Genomic DNA, 25527 nt, shown 5'->3' on the forward strand with positions numbered 1-25527 from the left:
GAGAGAGAGAGAGTAGATATATATGTAGACAAAATATTTTTTTTTTACTGGATACCACAAGTGACAAATAAAGACCTATACAGTATCAGACCACGCAGACAAGATGGTGTGACGAAATTAGGTAGCACTGCGAAAAAACGAATTATCCAAGATAAATACTTGTTGAAAAGTATTGGATAGACCTTAATCCAGCAACGGGTCAACAATTGTTGATAATAGTGCATGTACGTATCATATATATATATATATATATATATATATATATATATATATATATATATATATATATATATAAACATCACGATTACACTCCTGTGATCCCAGTTCTCATTCTTGATATCTGAGCATTTGAGATTAAGAAATAAACGCTTAAACCTTGTTCTGAGAGATCAAATGTTTAACCCTTTAACTGTAAGAATTTCTAAAAACAAAGATAGTTAAACTAAAACTTACTGTTATGTCTGGGTGTAACAAACGGTTCTGCAAACTGAAAATATTTTAACAACCGTTTTTAATGTACCGGTTGCGAACCGGCTGAATAGCACCACTGGTGTTGACCCGTCATTATGAAGAGCCGCGTTAGCTCAGCAATAGAGCGTTTATCTCTGGCGTATAGGGTCCCTGCTTCGATCCTAATTCCTAGCTCGGGCCAAGTGAGCCTTGCGGTGGACAATCACCATTGGGTCGGTTTTCGTGAATTCTAGGTTTTCTCGGATTAAGAGTGATACAGGTACTTGTACATACTCCTGAGAGATGACATATTATAGATACTCGTAACAATGACTGGTATATTACATGTAATTAGTGTTACTAATGGAAATTTCGTAAGAATAGTTATATTCGAATGAGACAGTAAATTAGTTGGCTGATTTGAATAGGAATTTAGCATTTCTTATAGCAACGAGACCATAACAGACATGGATTTGTAGTTTTAAGTGGAATCAGTACTACTGTAACTTCTTCAAATTTTAATTTTCTTGGGAATCGAACCCGGGACCCCGTACATCATCAAATTACATCAAAATTTAAGTAACGAACTGAATAGTATTTTACATGTAACTTATAGAAACAAGGAAAAGGAAGACAGAAATACTTAAGGAATAAGAGGAAAGAAGAAACAGAAAGTAGAAAAATGAAAATATAGAAAATGTAGATATTTGGATAGTACGATATTTTCAAATGAAAGAAGGAAAACAAAACAAACAAAAAAAGATGTGGGTATTAGGATAATACAGCCAAAAAAGAATGTACCGATAGCAGTGAGAAAGATTTTCTAGAAAAACTTTGTGTGTAGTGTAGTTCAGAAACAATTGACACTGGAAGTCAGAAAGGAGACAATTGTAGGCGTTTCAGATGGGGTTTGGAGAATAATCCTAAGCACATTATGGACAAAAAGGAGAAATAACAGTTTTGTATCAAGCAGATTTATTTGTGTCACCATAAATATTAGAAAAAAATAGTGTTATTGGCTATTTAATTTGCCATTGTCTGTTGAAAGGGAAAGGTTTAGGAAAGAAAACGGACTTGAAAGACCAGTAACAGAAATCGTGGACAATGTTAGCAATATATTATAAATTGCTATCATTAAATGACAGAAAATTTTATGCTTTCATGTTACACATCAGCTTTAATTTGAGAAGCAAAGAATACGTATGAAGCACATTCTTTTCATCTCCTAATCACCAGACACGCGTGTATCTAATTTGGTTCCATTGTCTTATATTTGGATGACCTCGACTGAAGCCATGGGAAGAAGCTTTCCTCGTGGCTTCAGTAATCGTCTACGCATTGACGTCACAACTTTTGGGAGTTACGCACGTTACTTCGGAGCGTGTCAGGTTGCATGAGGAAACGGGAGTCCAAAACAGGTCTTAAAAACACAAAGGTCAAACATCAGTGGCATTGATTTGCCCATTTCATTTAAACAAGTCGTAACAAGGATTTATTTTGTACGTACACCTTCTGTCTTGAATCTAAAATTGGAAAGATTAAGTTATCGAACTGTCCAGCATTCAATTGTTCGTCTTCTCCTGATTTCATCCAAATAGCATTTTTCTTAGTACTCAACATTTGAGTAGTTTCAACTCTGCTTCGAGCTGTTAATTGGACTACGGTGGTTCAGTTGTAGGGAGCTCACCTTTGGTGCGTGGGGTCCGTGGTTCAACCCCAGCTCCCACCAATGAACTCTATGGTGTAGAAAAATCGGGTGCGTGGATTTTCTCGAGGTTCTCGTGTTTTCTTCCATGTTCTTTATTCCACCATTCCCTTCATTATCACATCACGGTCTCCATTAGCCTCACGAAGTAACTTCATAAACAGGCAGAATTGGAGAACCTTGTCATTCATTTTAGACTTCCAAACTATGCTAACTAACTAACTAACTAACTCTATGGCCTATGGAACCCGGAGGTTCAGTGCCGCGTTCACAAAAGCTCTCCACTGACTTCTATCCTTAGCTAATTGCATCCAGTTTCTACTTTGTATTCCTATCTCTGCGAGATCCATCTTAATATTATCCTCCCATCTGCGCCTAGGTCTTCCTAATGGTCGTTTTCCTATGGGTCTGCCAGTCAAGACTTTGAAAGCGTTTCTACTTTCTTCCATTCTAGCTACATGACCTGCCCACCTAAGCCTCCTAGACTTGACGACCCTAACAATGTTGGGTAAACCGTATAAACTATGTAGTTCCTCGTTATGAAGCTTCCGCCATTCCCCATTCTCGTTCCTCTTGGGTCCGAATATTCTTCTCAGGATCCTGTTCTCAAATACTTTCAGTCTATGTTCTTCCCTCAGAGTAAGTGACCATGTTTCGCAACCATACAAAAACACAGGCATGATTATCGTTTTATATATTTTAAGCTTCAAATTCCTCGACAGAATTCGCGACGACAAGAGATTTTGAACCGAGTAGTAACATGAATTCCCTGCTTTTAGTCGACATTTAATTTCTTCGTGAATATGATTTTCGTCTGTTAATATTGATCCTAAATATTTGAAAGTATCCACTTTATCAAAAGCATTATTTAATATTTTAACGCCTCCATAATTTGCCGTATTACGGTCCCGACGCACTTCCATGTATTTAGTTTTCTCTGCATTTACTTCTAAACCCATGTCCCTGCAAGCGTTTAATAAGATCTCTGTATTTATTTCTACTGTTCTCCTATCCTCCCCTATTAAATTTACATCATCAGCATATGCCATAACCTGGTGAATGCCGTTCAACTCTAGGCCCTGGTTGCTATCTTTGATTTTCCTTATGGCGTATTCCAGCACAAAGTTAAATAATAATGGCGACAACGCATCTCTTTGTTTCAGGCCATTTTCGACGTGGAAGCTCGTGGACAAAAATTTTCCTACCCGGACTTTACTTTGGGATTCACTTAAACATATCTTAATTAATTTAATTAGCTTTCTCGGTATTCCAAGTTCTGTAAGAACGTTGTATAATGTTTCTCTCCTAACCGAGTCGTAAGCCTTTCTAAAATCAATAAATAGTTGATGTACCGGGGTATTGTATTCCCACTTCTTTTCGAGTATTTGGCGAATGGTAAATATTTGGTCGATAGTTGATCGATTTCGTCTAAATCCGCACTGATAATCTCCAATAATTTCATCTGCGTATGGGGTCAATCTTGCTAACAGAATATTTGAAAGGATTTTATATGATGTTGACAGAAGAGAAATGCCTCGATAATTATTACAGTCAGTTTTGTCGCCTTTCTTGTGAATTGGAACAATGATTGACTCTTTCCACTCTTGTGGCAATTCTTCCTTGTTCCAGATAAGGAGAATGAGTTTGTGTATCTTGTTCCACAATTTTTCGCCTCCAGCCAAAATTAACTCAGCCGGAATTTCATCTACACCCGGAGATTTGTGTTTCTTTAATTTCTTTATAGCGGCTTCCACTTCTATTCGATTTGGTTCTGGAACATACGGTTCTGCGGTGTGTATCTCCTTTTCTCCACGCACATTAGTTTTTGGCTGCGTGTTCAGCAAATCGTCAAAGAAATCTTTCCATCTATTTAAGATGCTATTCGTATCAGTGAGAACTGTTCCGTCAGATTTCTTTAATATATAAGCACGAGGTTGATAACCTTTCTTAAATTCGCTGATCCCCTTATACATGTCCCGAATATTTTTATTTTTACTATTATCTTCAAGTTCCTTAATTTTAGCTTTCAAAAAATCCCGTTTCTTTGTTCTAAAAGTTTTGGAAGTTTCCCGCCTGATATCTGCGAAATTTTGTGTAGTTATTTCATTTGGATTTTGTAGCCAGCGTAATTTTGCCTGTTTTCTCTTCTCTGCTAGTTTAATGCATTCTTGGTCGAACCATGGTTTGTTCCTACGTATTTCCGCGTGTCCCAATTTTTCTATTGCTGAACTTTTAATGCTATCTCTAATTTCAATCCAAGTATCCTCAACACTAGTGCACTCCGAGTCTTCTAAGACCGAGAATCTATTCGAAACTTCAATCTGGTATTCCTCTCTTACCTGGCTCTCTTCTAATTTCTTTAAATTAAATCTCTCCGTTTTCGGACATTGAATATTACCTTTATTCAACGATAATCTCTCCCGTATTATCGCTACTACCAGGTAGTGATCAGTGTCACAATCAGCCCCTCTAAACGACCGGACGTCAATTATGCTAGATTGTCTTCTTCTATCTACTAAAACGTGATCAATTTGATTATGTGTTTTTCCGTCTGGTGATGTCCAAGTGTATTTATGAACGTCGCAATGTGGGAATTTTGTACTCTTCACGATTAGGTTTTTGGATGTTGCAAAGTTCACGAGTCTAACACCGTTGTCATTACTTTCCTTATGCAAACTTTCGTTCCCTATAATCGGTTTGAAAATATCCTCTCGTCCTACCTTCGCATTGAAATCCCCTAATAGAATCTTCATATGGTATCGCGGGAGTTGGTCAAATATCCGTTCCACTTCTTCGTAAAAACTATATTTTATATCGTCACCCTTATCTTCAGTTGGAGCATGTACATTTAAAACAATAATATCACACCACCGTCCCTTAAGAGTAATAAAAGAAAGTCTGTCAGTAACAAATTCAACCCGTTTAATTGCTGGTAATATTCGTTTGTGAACGAAAAACCCTGTTCCTAACTGGCGATTTTTATTTCCTTCCCCGTAAAAGAACGTAAAATTTCCGGAATTCTCAGATCCATTTCCTTCCCACCTAACTTCCTGAACTCCTACTAAGTCCATCCTATATTTCTCTAACTCACTCGTTACAGACTTTAACGCGCCTGCCCTATAAAGACTTCTAATATTCCATGTTCCAAATCTCATGTCCATTTTCTTTTGCTGATGTCGTGCCAAGTTATCAGTCCTTGTCCGAGGCTTTTGTGAATGTTTCTGAACAAGTACCTTTTTTTACAGGATGAGGGTGTTAGCCTTACCCAAACCCCCAAGCTGGAGGACTATGCTATGTATAAATATAGGCTATGCCAGTCCGTCTATCTATCCGCTGACTGGTATCAGAAGAAAATGGTAAGAGACAGCCAAATATGGTATGACATGTATAGTCCCAAGAATAGATTCCGTTTCTTTTCTCAACCTACTACTGAAATAAAAAATGGTAGAAATCCATCAGTCACAATTTTAATGTTGATCTTCATAGGATACAAGCGATAAAGATAGCGAGAAATGTGCGGAAATATAGGTGGAAATGATATGTTCCATCTCCACCTTATCCCAGAATTCCCTCCTTGGATATGTTCATATCGTACGCTCTTTTGGCGTAGGAGACCCGAGTTCTATTTTCAGCAGTAACTCATGTGGTTCAGACAACTTGTTAAACTGTAAGTCTACATCTTATATAGCCACGCTGCTGAAAGGAACGCTCAAATCGAGTCCAAATCTATCCTTATCCCTCTACTCTAACTGGAAATGATAGATCTACGGCCCACAGTTTGGGAATCTAGTGTAATTTCACAATATAAGGAGCAATTTACTTGTTGAGGAGAACTATGAGTCATCTTTGGTGCGTATAAGAAGTGCCCGTTTCGATCTCAAGACACATGATTTTGTCGTGATAACATCGGATCTCCTGAGGTTTTCTCGGGATGCCCCCGTTTCTTTCCACATTCTCATTTCAAAATTCTTTCATCTTCAATAATTTTCATAAATTCATGTCCTTTAACCTACAGGGCATTTAGTTTGTCTGGGACATAAAACTAGGAATGTTATTTCATTCCTTGCAACTCAAACGAGACGAAACAGTCTTGCAATACAAACATCTATACTTTCCGGGAGAATACTGCACTTTCAGGACGGTATCGCTCCAAAATATCGAGGCAAAAACAACGACATACATTTCAACGACCGCCAAATAATCTACAGACAACTCACCGACAGCCATATCATCGACAAGCACTTCATCGACACCTAAAGCATCGACAACCAAATCGTCGACAACAAATTCATCAACAACCAAATAATCGATAATCAAATCGACGACAGCCAAATAATCGGCAACCAAAAATTCGACAACCAATTCATCGACAGCCAAACCATGAACAACCAAAACATCGACATCGAAATCATCGTCACCTGAAAATTTGACGACCAAATGATCGACAAGCAATTCATCAATACCTAAAAAATTGACAAACAAATCATTGACAGCCAAGTCATCGGAGGGCAAATAATCGATATCCAAAAAGATCAACAACCAAATAATCGACAGCCAGTTCTTGGACTAAATCATCGGTTTGATTCATCGACAATCCATTTATAGATAACTAAAATATCGACGAACAAATCATCGACACCTAAGTCATCCATAGCCAAATTATCGACACCCAATTCATCTCTATGGAAATAATCGACAACCAAATCATCGAGAACCAAATTATTGACAAACAAAACATCGATAGCATGGTATTTGCACCCAACACAGATAATGAAAATTCGACAACCAAAGTATCGATGCCTATGATAATTAAGATAACCAAGGACGAACTAATTACCTTATGTTGGTCTCATTTCCATAATTATGCGTTTCCGACCAAACGATACTGAACATGTATTTGAAGTTTGTCTGTTTTTGTACAGTGTAGCCACCCTACAACCAAATTCTACTAATTACCTTTAAAAAATGGAATGGAATCTTTAAGTTTTACGTCCCACGATTATGCCAGTCAGGCTAAAGGAGACGGTGATGATGATAAATGAATGAAGTAGTGGAATGAAGAAAATGGGAGAACCCTGAGAATACCCATTCACACAATGTTTGTCTACTACAAAGCTCCCGTGGTGCAAACTGGGATCGGACCAAGGACCGCATGTACCAGAGGTAAACGCTCTACCACTGAGCCATCGAGGCTCCCCTCTAATTACCTTAAATTGATGTCATATCCATAATAAGTGTTTCCGACCAAAGGTCATAGATAAACTTTCCCTTCTATTGATCCTGACCACACATTTGAATTTTGTCGGTTTATTCTTGGAATATTCTGTATGTCTTACGTATGGACAATATTATAAATTGAGCCCTAAGTGCTTAGCGCACGCGCCTTCGACGTCGGAGACCCAGGTTCGATTCCCGCCGGAGCTCATGTAGTTCGGATCCCACGTTAAGCTGTAGATCCATGTCTCATATAGCCTCAATGCTCAAAGGGACGCTAAACTGAAAATCAAATAAAAAATATATAACTTTTTTAAAAGTATAAGACTTAATGATAATTTTGTGTGATATTTCAATAACCATACTAGGTCTACGTGCTGCCATCTTTCTGTCATTATGAAATCCTAAATGAACGTATAGTACAGCCAGGATTATCTGAGTCTGAACTACTGAATGTATTGTAAAGCAATTAATATAGGTCTCTAGTTATTATACTGTGCCACACGTCTTTACCACTGTACCAGAGATGGAGTGGGTCAGTGGGTCTTGGGTCAAGTGGATCAAGATTTGTGAGTTCGTTGTGGGTCAACAAGACGTGGCCCATTGCGACCTACTACGTACCGTGATCCACTCTGGCTCACCATGACCGACTGATTCACTACGATCCACCGACCCACTCTGCCCAGTGTATTGTAGACAGCATCTTCTGAACACTGATGAGTTTGTCTAGGTTTTACTTTCAAGATCTCCATTTCTCTTCCTTTTTCATGTGTTCCTATTTTCGTACACTCATGTCCAAAATGATTATCGCATATCTATGAATATAATTTGACATACATACATATGACATACATATGTCTTCTTGTATGAATATAATTTGATAATGATTCTGCAGGGCACTTTTAATACTGATAATATGTGTATAATCGAAAAAAGTATATTTGTGGTAAATTTCATAGGAAAAGAATTATAAATACGAAAATTAGAACGAGTAAAACAAAATGTTGCTAAATGGACAAGAAACTTTTATTTTCGCTTTATTGTTCTTATTTGCTGCTCTTTTGACATGCCAATTATACACATACTAACATTATAAGAAATAACGGGCGAATTCGTTATCTAATTATATTCCTACAACAACATATTTATAGACATGCGAGAATAATTTTGGACATGAGTGTATGTGAGATGAGTACATCTAAGCGAAAACAGAACTTCAAGTGCTTTTGGATATTGATATTTGTAATTGTAACAATAGCAGTATGACTTACTACTTGGCCCTCGACACATTCGAATTTTACACTTTTTTCTCCCTTCACGTTGGTCTTCTTTACCTTGATTTGAGACGTTCAAATTTCATCCTATTTTACACTGAAAAGTATCTGTAATTCAACAAGGAAATGTGATAATTAAAATGAAATTCATCGTAATATAATCGATGACAAACAGTTTACAATTTTATATCGTAAAGATCAGATCCCCGGTATTGTAACAGAATGGTGTTTGAGCAATTGATCGTAGAAATTCAAACTCCGATTAGTGATAATTTCACAACCTGGTTTTATTACGTGTGTAAACTCTTTAGTCAGTAGAGACAAGGGCGTGGATCATGTGTCAAGAGTTGATGACAATGGATTTTGGTGGGTCAGAGTAGGTCATGGTGGGTGCTGGGTCAGAGTGGGTCACGATTGATGGTGAGTTATAGTGAGCCACGGCGGTTGGTGGGTCGTGGGTCTTGGGTCAAGTTTTCATCGACATACGTCATCTCTGGACTGTACATAGAGTAGTGCCCTTCGATTTGCGGAAAGTCTTTATTATCGAGGCCCAGATTTCCAGGTCTACATTAGCTCGTATAATCGTAGTCTATTGTATATTTAACTATTAATTTCGCCTTGATAGGTGGCATCCTTACCGTACAGTATCAATGTTTACAAAAAAAAATTGTTCGTTCAACTTTCTCGAAAATTATGCATGAGTATTTACACAAATAGGCCCTATATATCATTTTGTTCAATTTTCTTATAGCTGTCGAGTGTATGTTTCATTCTGGGACTATCTCCTTTTCCATTAAATGCTTGTAATGTTGTAGAACTTAGCGTATCCAAGAATTCATCCATTGATTGGATTTCCCCACCGTTAGTTTGAAGCGATTTTTTTTTTTTTTTTTTTTAATTTTACCGATGTGATTTCCCTCACAAGCAATAATTTGTGTTTGCTCAGTTTTATTATGGAATTTGCAAGCTATAGATGCAGACAAAGATCTTCAGTCTAAAACAGACTGGAAAGAGGTATTATTCTAAGTTGAATGGTCGCTTCTCGATTGGCCTTCCCAGTTCGTAGCCTGTAGTTGTGGAAGCTGACTTTCGAAACCATGCTTTTTGTTTTTGTTTGTTTGTTTATGACTATTATTTCTTTATTTGTTTTTTAAGGCTCCCGAGTTAAGACACTCAACGCAGCAGAGCGAATTATAACCAGTTCAAAGCTCCTGTTGACGTCAATTCACTCCTGCGCATTGTTGACGGCAATATGATTCACGCAACGAATTACGGATATTAATATGTGAAGAGGAAGTTAAAAGCAATTAAAGGTCACAGCACAATGGCGTTTGCTTATCAGTTGGCAGTGTTTTTCCCTCTCTACACGTGGATAATCCAAGAACTTACCATCTTCCAGGTTTAATGTTGTAAATAAAGAGAATAGGCGGTCGTAAAATGATGTTTTACCTTCGTCTTGACGTCATGAAATTGAAACATTCGCTGTCAGCAGAGCGTTAAATGACGTAATTTGTAGTTATTCTTAAGCTATTACTGTTTTTGCCATAATTTTGTAAATGTATAGTCATCTTCAACTGTTTTGTTGACCAACTGTTTTGTTTTAAAAGCTGTGTTTGTTAAAATAATCTTCCGCCACATACGTACTTCGAACAACTTGTTAACTATTCTCATAGCTGGTCTAGTAGCTCGCGCGCGTGTCTTTGAGGCACGTGTTCTCAGGTGCGAGAGTATGAAAACATCACATCGCTGACTGATATTTCACATTAAATTGTATATTCTCGTCTCATCATTTAGAGTTTTTTTCTTTTTTTTCTTCTTTTTTTTAAATGCCGCTGTCGATTTCGGAGATAGTAAATTCTTCATTACCTGATTTCCACAAATATGTGCAGGGTACAACACAGCACAATGATTACTTTCAAATTCCATTCTGCAACTTAACAATGCTCCTACTAGATAAGTACGGGTGTGATATTTCAACTTTTGTTTGTATTCAAGACAAGATGGCGTCAGGGTTTGGTGGTCTATCTGGAACTACCATTTCCTACAGTGATTTTATTTAATGCTAGTGTTGCTTTAGTTTCATTTTCTTTTGTATTCAATATTTATAGTGTGTGGACATACCCAGGCCAGTAGCCAGCCCAAAAATGTAGGGTGGGCGGTACAATTTTGGAGGGCCGGTCCAACCATATTTTATAGTTCATCTGCAAGCCTACCGTGAAAATTTTATTGGGTCCAGTAAAAATTTAGGGAGAACCCCCTAGACCCCCTAGACGCCCCTAGACTCCTCTTGAATACGAGCCTGGACATACCTACGTCAACCTTTTTAGTATTTTCAATGGATTCACTTTGTAACAACATATCACATACTACAGGCGGATTCGAGTTTATACCTGCGCCATTTTGGTTGCTACTTGTGCCGTGACTAAAATTATTTACTGCAAAAATTTTATTCATTTTTTTTTTCATTTTAGAACAGCGCCGTAACTTAGATTTTTTTTCTGGAGGGGCAAGCATTAATACGCGTATTTGGACCCCCTAGAAAAAGTTGTTTTTCTAATTCTTGGGCCCTCTTTTTCCATCTTTCTCTTACTCTTTATGGGCCCCCTGGAGCCTATGGGCTCTCCCTCACGGCAAGGTCCGCAGGGCCGTTAGTTACGCCCCCTGGGCCGTTCCATACATCACAAGTTAATTAAGGGGACAATATTGACAAATCTCAAAGCCATAAGAATAAATATTATTTCTAGGCCCCTAATAGTATTTTTTTTTTTTTACTGAAATAAGCCCATGACTTATTTTTGTTTTATTTACCTTTTGTGTGCTGTTTTGTTTATGTAGTATAGTGAACCTGTTTGATGCTTCATTTATAATTTCATGTTCGTATCTTATATGGAGTAAGAAAATTTTGTCTACAAGTGGGTCCCCTTAGAACAGCGAGGTGCTTCCCTGGGGAGGCAGTTGCCCCCCTACCCTTCATGAGTTACGGCCCTGTTTTAGAACAATAACAGTGCAATAGTCGACCTGGGCAAGTGCTGCGACTTTTGATTTTAAAACTACAACTTAGAGTTACTGCTGAATGAACTTTCGTTTTTCTCATTGCTATCTATCTCGTCATTGCGTTGTTGTACAGTCATTTGTCATTGCGCTGTTTTGCAGTCATAATTTCGTACACTGTTCTGAAATATTGTCTTCACATCTATATAGCATATTAATAGCGGTATCTGTGAACAAAAAACTTCAGATCCAAATTGAAACTGACTCTTAATCTCTTGGACCACCCGACCGATCTCGATCAAATTTTCATCAACCTAGATGAAGTTCGAATCTGAGATGGTTTTTGTCATATCTCTTTGACGTGTAACTTAAGGGAGGGGGAGAGACATTTGAAAATGATCGAAAATGATCGATATTAGTGTCGAATCTATACTTTTTTGGGTCGTTGAGATGAACAATGATACTTCCGATGCCGTGCCCCGCAACATGGGGAGGGGAGAGGAATATATAAAGATCACCGGAAGTGACCAATATCAAAGAGCGCTTTATTAATAGTAAAAACGGAAGATATTACTAGTTTTCTTTAATTTAACCCAGCGAAATCAGGGTGCGTCTTAGATTCGAGGATGTCTTAAATTCGAGTATTTATCGACAAATTCTTAATGAAAAGTATTTTTAACGTTTTATTAAAACTATAACCTGACCAGGATATTAGTGCGGTATTTCGAGGAGGTCGCTGCTGTTGTGTTTACATCAGTTTCTAGGTAAGCACGGTAGGACAGGGGAGAGGAGAACGTCACTCTGCAGTGTATCCAACGATTTCTAAAAGTTGCAGTTTACATGTTATAAGTAGCCTAATCTGTTTCACTTAATAAGAACGCTATAAATTATATAGTTGTTATTGAATGCAGTAATGGTTATTCCTGCAGTAATGCAGATGTATTGTGGATAATGACATATGCATGAAAATTAACAATTTGAGAACAACATAGCACGCAATTGAGTTTCTACCATGTATTAGGCAGATTGTATAAAAATTGCGTTTTATTTTATTTCATTATAAGACAGGAGCAACCTGTAAAACACAGGAATAACAATGCCAATGACTAAAAGATTAATTAGGGTTGATAACTTATAGACTTGCGCAATACCTTGTAACTGTAAGTTTAAATAAAGTTAAGGCTCGCGATGCTTATATTTGTTTTAAATGTATGTTTATCGGTTGGTAAATTATTTTCTCGAGTTTTAGCCAAGGAAGAATCCCGATACCTTTCCACTCGAGAACTGTGGAAGTCCTCTCCGTTGGTCTATTGGCTAGCGCATGTGCCTTTGTTGTACGTGGTTCTAGGTTGAAATCCGAGTGAGCTCAAAAATTAATTTTACAATCTTTCACTTTCATTAATCAACTGTCTTCTCTAACATAAAGAGTATAATAATGGGACGTTAACCCTTTGGGGATCCCATGTTACAATTTGTACCATACGGGGTGTTTCATGGTACATTGCGTTATAACTCTCTTATTTGAGCTTTTCCGTCCGGATTTTTTTTGTTTGTTTTTCAAGTCCAAAGGCATTGTAGAAGACATTACGTATGGTTTCATACCTTCCTGCGTCGAGACATACGAGGTGATGACGTCATAAGTCTAAAATTTATATTTTCGTTTAATACCTTTTGGAGGGGTTTATGTAAAGTATTTTTGGCGGGCTTATTTTTGCACGTAGAAGATTGAAATTTTGCACAAAAACGCAGTCCACCGAGTAGTATTTACCTGATTTTTTTTCAGATTTCTGCGTTAAAACTGGGGGGATCCAGAGGGTCAAAAAGTTGAAAAAAGGGATATTTTTACCCAAAAATCCCGTTTTTATTAATTTTCCCGCCTTAGATACATGATGGAGACAAGTGAATGGTATCGCCTGAAAGGCAGTTCTATTCTGAAGAGAATGATGTGCGACACATGGCCCTAGGGTAATTAGGGAAGTGTCAGGGAATTTTTTATCAAAATATACTTCTGTATAGGGGAATTTTGGACATTTTAGGTATTACTTTTTGCGGGCTTATTTTTGCACCTAGAAGATTGAAATTTTGCACAAACATGCAGTCCACCGAGTAGTATTTACTACATTTTTTTCATATTTCTGCGTTAAAACAGGGGGTACAGAGGGGCTAAACGTTGAAAAAGGGAATTTTTACCAAAAAATCTTTTTCACGGGATTTTACCGCCTTAGATACATGATGAGGGCTAGTGAATGGTACCGCCTGAAAGACAGTTCTATTCTGACGAGAATGATGGGCGAAACATGACCCTAGGGTAATTAGGGATGTCTCAGGGAATGTTTAAAAATTTCCCTCTGTATACGGGAATATGGGACATTGTCGGTATATTTTTTTTGGCGGGCTTACTTTTGCACCTGGAAAATTGGAATTGTGCATAAACATTCAGCCCAGCGAGTAGTATTTACCAGATTTTTTTCAGATCTCTGCGTTAAAACAGGGGGGTCCAGGGGGGCTAAAAGTTGAAAAAAGGATATTTAGACCCAAAAAATCCCGTTTTTCCTCATTTTCCCGCCTTACATGTATGATGGAGACACGTGAGTCATACCGCCTGAAAGGCAGTTCTATTCTGAAGAGAATGATGGGCGAAACATGACCCTAGGGTAATTAGGGATATCTCAGGAAATTTTTTGCCTGAGATCATGGTCTTTTACGGTAATTTGGGGCATGGTGGGAATTTCTGATAAAATTTCTCCCGCCCTTGGTATTCAAGATAGAAACTTAAAATTTGGCACACACATTCAGTATACCAAGTACTATTTATCAGATTTTTTTAGATGGCTACGTTCACACAGGGCCGCTCCAGAGGGGCCCAAAGTGCGAGAAAAAATTTCCCTCAGAAATTTTCCCTTTTACAAAATTTTTTCCCGCTCCTGGTATACGGTATGAGCATGCAGGTGGTATCATTTGAAAGCCAGCTCCATTCTGAAGAGAATGAGGTATGAGCCATGATCCTAGGATAAATAGTGACGATGCAGTAGCTGCTTGACTGAAAGTCTAAAAAATAGCCCCAAAACCCCGGATCTCTTAAGGATTAAACTAAAGAAATTTCATTTCATTTTTTCGATGAATGGGAGAAAAAGGAGGTGAAGAAATTTTTCCTTCATTTTTAAAGGTCTATGGGATTGAATAACTTACCTTTGGGCATTGGCATGTAAAATCTGATTACAGTTCATCTTTCTTTTAGAATAATTATCGTAATCGAGCCTTTTGGTAAATATGGAATAATAGTATTGATAAAACATAAGCGTATGGATAATATAAGCGTATCATTGCTTCAACATATGATAAACTCACAATTTTTATTTATGAGTACAGAAATTCCCCTTGAACTCTAAATTTCTTTCAGACTCTAGGTCTCAGGTGACAAAGAATTAATTCTACTGTCTGTTTCACACACAATATAATTTTAAAACTTGGGAGCCTAGTGTTATCTTTGTGCCTGCTATACATAATCATTTGTCGATTAACTTCAGAGGACTGAGTTTAGCCCGTAAGCACAAGTTGCATATAGTTCAAACATATCAGATGTACGGTCTTGTTTAACAAAACCTGCCCCTCTCCCTCCTCTATCTGAAAAGCCCTATATGGTTGTCCACATATAAAATTCAAAGACAAAGGCAATCATCTTTAAACAGCTGTATTTTTATTTCAAGTCTAAGTATTAAAATGTGCTAAGTATGGTTGCAAGAGTTTTTTTTTTCATCACCGGTATCTTTGTGCAATGAGATAACAATGAAAGACAAACTTTGTTCTTCAAACTTGATACTTTGAGAAACTTATGCAAGTGGTTTGTTATTCAAATATTCATCTGTTCACTCTAATCAGTTTGAGAAGTAGCATTAATCTATATATATAAAAGAGAACGTACAAAATTTTGTCCGCTCATCACGCTAATACGGCTGAACCAATTTCTTTCATTTTTGGGGGGTTATTAGGATTTGGACCCTAGATGGTTTTTATCATATCACTTTAATTTTTAATTACCAGTGTCTTGAGATAATTGACCATTCAAGTGTCCATAACGTACAAATCCTTTGTTATTAGTTCATCATAGGTAAAAATAAACGTATTTATATGCAACCCGCATGACCGTGTCACTCGGCGGGTTAACATAAATGACAGGTGATATACAGCGGAAAATAGCTTGAATCTTCTGTTTAAAATTTTTTAATTGATTTGCTTATTTTTACAGACACTTTTACAATATGCCAGCACCGGGATGACCGCAGCGAAGCGGGGCGGGTTAAGATAAATGACAGGCGATATAATGTTAAGATTTACTGCAATCTTCTATGGTTTTTATCATATCACTTGAAAGCGAAAAAGTAAAAATTATCTAAGTAACAAAGTTTATTGCGTTCCGGGGTGACCGCAGCGAAGCGGGGTGAACGCTGCTAGTTTTATAATAACATAATGCCTGTAAGAGTTACCCTGAAAATATATTTTGTATTTCTTTGTTAATACATAATTTATTTTTTCCTGAATTTCACTGGTGTTCAATTCCTTGGAAGGACAAGGAACCTTCAATTGTCAGGCATCCCACTTTAAACTTCAATCGCTCCCCTATCGCCTCCAATGTAACACTGGTATATTTCTTTTAAATAAAGTTTTCAAAATATGGCAGAAATACTGGATTTTTTAAAATTGCCAAACCATGCTAAATAATTTCAGGTTAGACATCAGAGAGAGTTATCTTTATCTACCATCTCAATCAGGGGCGGATTCAAGTCTCCTTCGGAGTTGGTTACAGTATGGCGGTGAAAGATAATCAGTTTCTCTCTCATCAGATTTTTGCAGCACATCCGAAAATGATCTCAATGTAAAAGATTTTTTTTACTCAAGACACTGCTTAGACAGTCTCGGAGATTACATGGCCCAACTTGATCGCAATTCCGAAAATGTCTTATCTCAAAATTACACAATAGAACTTGCTTTAAACAACGAAAACGCAGTTACCAAAGTATAACTTAGATTCATATAAGGTAATTTGGGGGAGGTTTCGTTAATAGAAGAAGTAAGAATTCCTTACACTCTAATGCTACGAAGTTCGTAGTGTTTCTTTGTACAACACTGAGGTTTATTCGCAAGTTATTGCCAAATTAATATAGAAGGTGTACTTTTTTTTGCACTCCCTTACAGTGTTCTGGAAATAACTTCTATAATTTTTGAAACCCCTGGCGTCTCTACCATGTAAAATTTGAGGGGGGGGGGGCATCAACGAAAGTGATTAAAATGGCACTACCAAGCCGAACCTGTGTATAATATTCGATTTTATTTCTTACCTTTCTGCTTATCTTCACAGACTCCCTTAGGTGTATCAAGAACTGTGTTATAATCGTTTCACAACGTGAATATTATAAATATATTCCAAATAAATATAATAGTATTTATATGTTATTCTGTCGTTAATATATAAATTAAATTAGAATAAAATATAGAATATTTTGTACTGTAAAATATTGAGGGGAACGCGTCCCCCTCGTCCCCCGCCAGAGACTCCCGTGTTTGAAACTGTGTTTGTCTTAACTTGAACATATGCATGAAGTGGTTTATTACGAACAGGACAAAAATAACTGTGATAGATTAATTACAAGTAATCCGGATAGAAACACTGTTGTTTGTATTTTAGTTCCAAAACCGGCAGCCCGCACTCGTCCGCTGGTCAGGCAATATTTTGGTAGCCATAAATGTTTTTAATTTTGTGTCATATTCAATCATTCAGACAACAATAGCATCCTCGTGCTGGTTTGCTAGTTTATATAATAAGACAATGTTTCTGTTTGCTTCTTTATTTGTTACAATCAAATCTTGCAACCTAAATTTTACAGTTCCACATTAACTAGAGTTGTAAAATGATTTTACAGGTAAGTAGATCTAATGACAATAGATACTTAATTTTTGTTATAGCTTATGGTTTTACTGTGAAATTAAGTTAAAAAAAAAGAGAAATCTTGACTGACTAACGAATCAGCTCCTAGGACAAGCTTCTTTAAGCTAAAAACTTGAAATTTGGAAGTAAGCCAACGTAGGATTTGTGATGTAAGGTAGGGGCTACTACGAAGGTATGGTTTTCGGATTTTCGACGTGTAAGAGGGGAGAGAAGTTGTTAGTCTTTTAAGTTGTTTATATCTCAGAACTTCTTAAGGTTACACCCACTAAATTTGATATTTGAACTTTTTATTTTAAAACTCGTTGTAAGCAGCCGTGGCTACCGGGTGTTACTTCAGAACCCTGACAAAAAGAGGGAAACAATAATTTTCTTAGAGAATTTCCCAACAATTCCATTCCCCTGGTATTTATCCTCTGCCGTTATTTAAGTCCTCAATGCAAGGAAGTAACATTGGTAGCTTACAATCAGTGTTCTTTGAAACAGCCAGCAGGCACGTAGCCAGAATTGCGTAATAGGGGGGGGGGGTCCGTGACAAATTTCTGCGGTTATCACACCAGGGGCTCGATCAATCTAAACTATTTTACTGGCAACATACCCATATTGGTTTGTTAGGACTATTAAATTAGGGTATATTAGTAAGTATTTTAATAAAGAACTATGAAGAATCTCGAGTAAAAGCATATAAAAAGTATTGAAAAATCAATCTTCTTCAGTCTTCTTAAGTTCTCCTGAGAGACTACCTGATCGAATCGATTTATCGATCGTCATTTGTAGTCCATAGGATTACAGACTACCATGGAGCTAGATGAAATTCGGAATGCTCCGTTATAATAATATCCAATTTCAACTTTAACGTCCCCCCAGTTTCCTCGACACAAAGCTCCTCATAAGAAAGAGTAACCAAACGCCTGCTGTAACTTTATATTTTTAACGCTGATTCTTCTTTTTCCCCTTTCTTTTTATTTCGACCTTCCTTATTTTTTTTACAATTTTGGTTTCGAAGGGGGGGGGGTCCGGACCTCCCGAGTAGTACTGGAGCTTCTTCTACACGACAAAGGACTTGCCGCCGCCTTTGTATTTTGCCGCTCGGTAGCCGTGGATGCTAATGGTATTTTCCTTTATAGATACCGGCACACTTTGTATCTTTATCTAATATTTTAATTTAAGTAAGAAGAGAAAGTTTACTTACCTTTGATAACACCACCGCTGCTGTCCTTACTGTTGGAATCCATCGTGACTTCCCTTTATACTTTTACAGCTTGCTTTGTATATCTTATTACGTATGTATGATCTTTCCGCTGGCGCCCTTACTGTCTGGTTATGCTGCGACTTCCCTTTATACTTTTACCGATCGCTTTCTATATTTTATTACGTATGTGTAACCTTTGCGCTGGCGCCATTTCTGTCCCGAAATTTTCGTCCGCCCGCTTTGTATATTTGCCGCTCGGTAGCCGTGGACGCTAATGGTATTTTCCGGCACACTTTGTATGTTTATTTAATATTTTAATTTAAGTAGGAAGAGAAAGTTTACTTACCTTTGATGACACGCCCGCTATTTTCTTGGCTATTTCCTGGTTGTTTGTTGTTGAGTTGTATATAATTTATGTCTATATCGCAGTGTTGTTTGTAATGAGAATAATTACAGTGATTCTTTTTCCCCTAATTAGGTAAATTTTCCTTTCTTTAGGGATTTTTTGTAGTGTTGCAGCGAAAAAAGGTAACTAGATTTTCGATAATTTGTATGTAAGCTATTGTGTGTTTCCTTTTATGTACAGTGATTAGACTACGTATAGTTACCTATAATATAATTTTTCACGTAATGAGACCAAACCCTAATTATGAATTATACTTTTACTTTCTATTAGATTAATTATGAATTTACCTTGCACTTTCTTTTATTTATATACTGTAATTGGAAATGGTCAATATTAATTAACCTATAATACTTACCATATGTATATACTTACGTATGAAGAATTGAGCTTTGCCACTTGTGGGTTTTGATGGACGGATTTGTTTTTCCAATATGGCGGCGTTGCATGATCGTTGAACAGAGGTTCCTCCATAGTAGGAGTTTCAAAAATGCGAATACGCGCGTTTTGCTTGCATTTCTTTTTTTGTAAGTGACTAGCCCGTCCGGCTAGAGCCCTGTTAGAGGGTTATGCCCTCTCTTAGGGAACTGAAGTATGGAAATAGTAGCTGTGTATGACTTTGTGAGGGTCTCAGAGTTCTCTATTAAAGCTTATTAGAACTATCAAAGACTTAATGACCTTTGCGGGCTTTAACATCAGGTAGGGAATGGGTGGCAGTTGTGGGTGGATTTATTGAGCAACATAGGATGGAAAGATGAGCGGAAGCTGGTCAAGAATTTGGTAGTCAGCAAGTAACTCCAGGTCTAGTGCATCAGGAGGTAGTGTGTAGCAGTACAGAGTATACAGGAGTGAGAGCGGCGGATGGAAATATCGAAATGCTGCTGGGTGGAGTGCCATATGATGCATAGTAGTCAGAAGTAGAGGATGGTGTGCTTCATAACGATTGTGTATGTAGGTGAGACGTAACTTTTCAAGATGAAACTGTAGAGATGGAAACTCAATGCGGTTGTATAATTCTGCTGTTGGGCTAGGTAACTTAATGCGAAATGCAATACGTAGTGCATGTCTTTCTAAGATTAAGAGCTTTTCGTAGAAAGAGCGTGCAGCAGCAATCCAAGCAGTGTGACCGTATGTTAGAGTCGGTCGTAGGAAAGCTTTGTAGGTATTTAATACTGTAGTAGGTTTCAAGCCCATGTTGTTCCGGTTAACCTCTTTAGAAGATTGAGTCTATTGTAAGCCTTGGCGGTGACTGTTTGAAGATGTGGTTTCCATGTTAGATGTCTATCGAATGTAATGCCCAGATAGGTCACTGTTGAGCGTGCCTGTATAGGTGTATGGTTGACATGAAGTGTGAGGCGGTTGGGATTTCGACGGACTCGTGAGGTTTTCTTAGAGGGAATGAATACAATCGCCTGAGTTTTCGTGGCATTAATTGTAAGTTGCTATCTATCACACCAGCGGAGGAAATCGTTAATAGCTGTTTGCAAAGATTTGTTTATTGATTGGATAGTCGATCCCAAAGCAAGGAATGCAGTGTCATCGGCGTACTGAAAAAGATGGACTTTATCTGGTAGTGGAGGCATATCAGCAACGTAGAGAATGTACAGAAGTGGCGATAAAGCCGATCCTTGAGGAACTCCGGATAGCAGAAAATTGCATATCCGTATAGATTAATGTTAATTAAATTTGTGAGGTATTTGGCTGGGCGAAATTGTATAATTTAATATATTATTGCATTATGTGTTTAATTTATATTAAATTTTGTTTTAACATGTGTTTAATTATTATAAGATTGAAATAATAATAATAGATAACGATACATTTTGATAAAGAAAGCGGAACCCCACAGTACTACGATATGTACAGCTGTGCTGCCATCTATTGGCAATAATTGCAACTCCATTTAACAGGTACGTTATATGGGAGAGTGATACAGAATGAAAGGGAGACTTAAGGTGAACTACATGAGATTTTGATGTACAAGAAAGAGAACAGAATAAAATAAATAGAGAAAATATTATTGTTTATTGAATTGAAGCAACATTTAAGCGTAATATATTAGTTTGTAATGAGATTATTAAATTAGGTTTAACTGGATACGTATGCACTCTGTAGGGTAATTTATTATTTATTTAGGATCTTTTTATTTAATAATATGGTGTGTAGAAGTATACTGAATTGCTATAAAGTAGAACAATTTGTATTTTATTTGTATAGATGTATTTAAGATTATACCCGGGTACAGTTTAGTACTGGTTTTCGTTAGCGTATTTGAAAGTGCGGAACGGCACGTGATGGATTTGGAGCGGGCGGAGTATTACAATTTTATACGTCGCTTGGGAATTGTTTAGTATCGGTTTGCATTGATGAATATATATCTCCCACAGATTGACGAGATGATGAAGATTGTCTTTATGCTAATTAGCGCCCACGAATTCCTTTGGAAAGAATTAGATAAATAATAGCTTGAAAATATTTTAAATTGGATTACCGTATGAAGCATAATATTTAAGTATATTGTATTTGCTATGATTGAGAACCGGAAATATATATGTAATTGCTACTATGGAATTAACAAGTACCAGAGATAAACACATTAGCTACCATTTATTGTGTGCTGGATTATAAGAATATAGTACTTATAATGTTTGGTTTAAGTGCTGAGAAGTGTTATATGTTGAATGATTTGCTGCAGGAATTTGGTTTAACTTTGAATCAACAACAAATACATTTGACAGATATTTGATGTATTTACAATTTATATTTGTACAGAGTGCTTTTATGTAAGTAAAAATATTTATTTTTGTAAAATAGAATTGTTATATATGAATGTAGGCCCCATAGCGTCTTATTACGGACCCTGCGATTTTCAGAAAGAATTAACGATTACACAAAGACGTTACGGAATAGATGCTTTATGTTACATATGGAAACACAACAAGGACTATTTGATAAATTTTGCTATTTAGGAAATAATATTTTACACAAGAAGGTATTTTTGGATATATCCTACAAGAGAAACAACCAATGTGCTGTATTTATATGACAGAATAGGACAAACTGCGTACCACTTTGAATGATATGTGTATTTAAGGGGTATGGAATTACTTGCAGTACTCTTTTACTGAACTTAGGCGATAATATAGAGCTAAAATCTTACAGGTAAGGTTTGTGCGTTTTACTAGGATATATTTGTCGTAATTGTGCATGTACTATACTTGTTTATTACAGAACTTCGAAACATTTTACTGAATTAAAATTGTGCCGCATTTTTATCAGGTATAAGGTTTTTTACCATGGTGCTGATTAAGATAATGGAAAGCTTGCATTTTTTCGTATTTTTTTGGAATAATATTGTATACAAGAAGATGGTATTGGATATATTCTACAAGGAAAACAAATAATGTGCTGTAATTGTATGACAGAATAGGGCAATGTGCGTACCACTTTGAATATTATGTGCATTTAAACGGTATGGAATTAATTGCAGTAATTTTTATTGAACTTAGGGTAATAATATAGAGCTAAAAATTTATAGGTAACATCGTGTGTCTTATTAGGATATATTTGATAATTGTGCATATACTATACTTGTTTATTACAAAATTTGATACATTTTACTGAATGAAAATTGTGCCGCATTTTTATTAGGTATAAGGTTTCTTACCATTGTGCTGATTAAGATAATGGAAAGCTTGCATTTTTTCGTATTTTTTGGAATAATATTGTATACAAGAAGATGGTATTGGATATATTCTACAAGGAAAACAAATAATGTGCTGTAATTGTATGACAGAATAGGACAATGTGCGTACCACTTTGAATATTATGTGCATTTAAGCGGTATGGAATTAGTTGCAGTAATTTTTATTGAACTTAGGGTAACAATATAGAGCTAAAATTTTACAGGTGAAGTCGTGTGTCTTATTAGGATATATTTTCATGGCTGTACATGTACTATAGTTGATTATTACAAATCTTCGATACATTTTATTAAATTAAAATTGTGCCGCATTTTTTTAGCACGTATAAGGTTTCTTACCATGGTGCTGATTAAGATAATGGAAAGCTTGCATTTTTTTGTATTTTTTTGGAATATTATTGTATACAAGAAGATGGTATTGGATATATTCTACAAGGAAAACAAATAATGTGCTGTAATTGTATGACAGAATAGGACAATGTGCGTACCACTTTGAATATTACGTGCATTTAAGCGGTATGGAATTATTTGCAGTAATTTTTATTGAACTTAGGGTAATAATATAGAGCTAAAATCTTACAGGTAAGGTTGTGTGTCTTATTAGGATATATTTTCATGGCTGTACATGTACTATACTTGAATATTACAAATCTTCGATACATTTTACTGAATTAAAATTGTGACGCATTTTGGCAGGTATAAAATTTTTGTACCATTTGTACGGTTTAAACAAGAGAATACATACAGACTTTAGTATTTATAATTTATGCAATACGTTACTATATATTAATTATAGATATTGTGTATGAAGTGTAATGATGAAGAGGTCTACAACGAAATAATATCAGGATTAGAACTTGTTGAACTGGTGAATAGAAAATGGTCAGATATATCTATGTATATATTACATGTATTATACTTATTTGGAAACACATACCGAATTGATTTAAATAATGCTGGCGCATGTATTGCAACGTGAAAGTGCATAAGATTTACATCTTTTTATTAGGATATATGTGTACATATTTTAGTTTAATAATAATACAGACTGAATTATTTTTATTTTTTATATGTCAAAGAGAAGAACCTTACACATGCTTTAATTGTGGAAAAAACAGAAATGTACGATCGTAGGAAAACTTGCATCAGTATTTTGAACGGATTTACACAATATAGATTTTAATGTTGGACATACTTGGAGATACTTAAAATATGAGATCTATGAGAACGTAGTGCGAAAAAATGTTGTAGACAGAAGTATTTGTACTTATTTAAAATTGCTGTATAGTTACAAGAGAGAATTTCTGATACCATTTTTTATTTTGCTTATGAATTAGTAGATATATTATTTTAATTATTTGTGGTGAAAACGGTAGTAATATCGATTTCTATGTAAATATCTGGAGCTATTTATTGTGCAGTATGAAATACATGCTTTGCAATATAGATAAATGCTTATTTTACTTATTTACAGAGATTATACGTATGTATTTGTTTATAGTATTATGTTTATATAGAAATAGTTTACACTAGAAACAAGCATCTAATTGAACCATTACATTTTTATTTGGATTTAAATGAACACCGAATGTCTATATAGGTGTACAGAATGTAAGAATTTCACATTGTTTTTTACTGACATTTGGTTTTAACCATATTATTTTATATAAAAACTATGAGTTATTCATTATTTTCCATTATATATTAAACTAAACTAAATTAACGGATGTATATATAATAGCGGATCACAATTATGATATAAGAATTCGCGAAATTTATAAGATTTCGATAGTAGCTGGAAATATTACAACTACTGGTGACAGTATTTTGTTTAATACACAATTATATATATAGTGTACATGTAGTTGGCACACAATAACCGTAATATCTATGGATAATGAACTCTGGTTATTTACAATGATATGATTTAAGCGATATTTCTTATTAACAACTAGCAAATAATTGTTTAGAGTTCAAAGCATCACATATTTCAGGCACATATATTCTTCACGAAACTTTAATTATGCCTTTAATTTGACTAGTAATATAATCAAGAAACCTTGAAATTATTTGAAAGATGTCTATTAAACTAATATAACTTATTATATATAGAAATTTTATTTACTCAAAGTTTTATTTGATTAGACATGGTGAAGATTTAATACCGACGTGTTACTTGGGAAACATTGCTCATTATTTGAAACCACACTTAACATTAATAACTATGAACATGATGCAAACATTGATTTTACTGTGAAATTGTGTAAATATATTATTTTCTGGGAGGCCTATTACAGTACAACAGGTGATTTTACAATAGTTATTATTTTATGAACAGAACTAACCCCTATTTATACATTTTCTGTTTTGTTAATATTACCTAAGCACTTTAACTTGTAAATACTTTGAGTACTGCCATGGGTTGTTTTCTTTGACACTTTTATACCTAGTTATGAGACATTGATAGCCAGTACCCACTACTGGTTGCATTATATTTTAGTTTACTAACTAGGGTAAATTTTGGAATGACATTAATTTGATTATGGTAGGTAGTGGAGAGTTTTCATGAATGCCGTTATGAACCTTTGAGGATTTATACCACATAGAATTGACTAGTTAAACTTATTTTACGCACATTTTACATAAAAATGTAT

This window comes from Thermobia domestica, chromosome 7 (assembly GCF_964235325.1).
Source record: "Thermobia domestica chromosome 7, izTheDome1.hap1.1, whole genome shotgun sequence".
In the NCBI taxonomy this organism is placed as follows: domain Eukaryota; kingdom Metazoa; phylum Arthropoda; class Insecta; order Zygentoma; family Lepismatidae; genus Thermobia; species Thermobia domestica.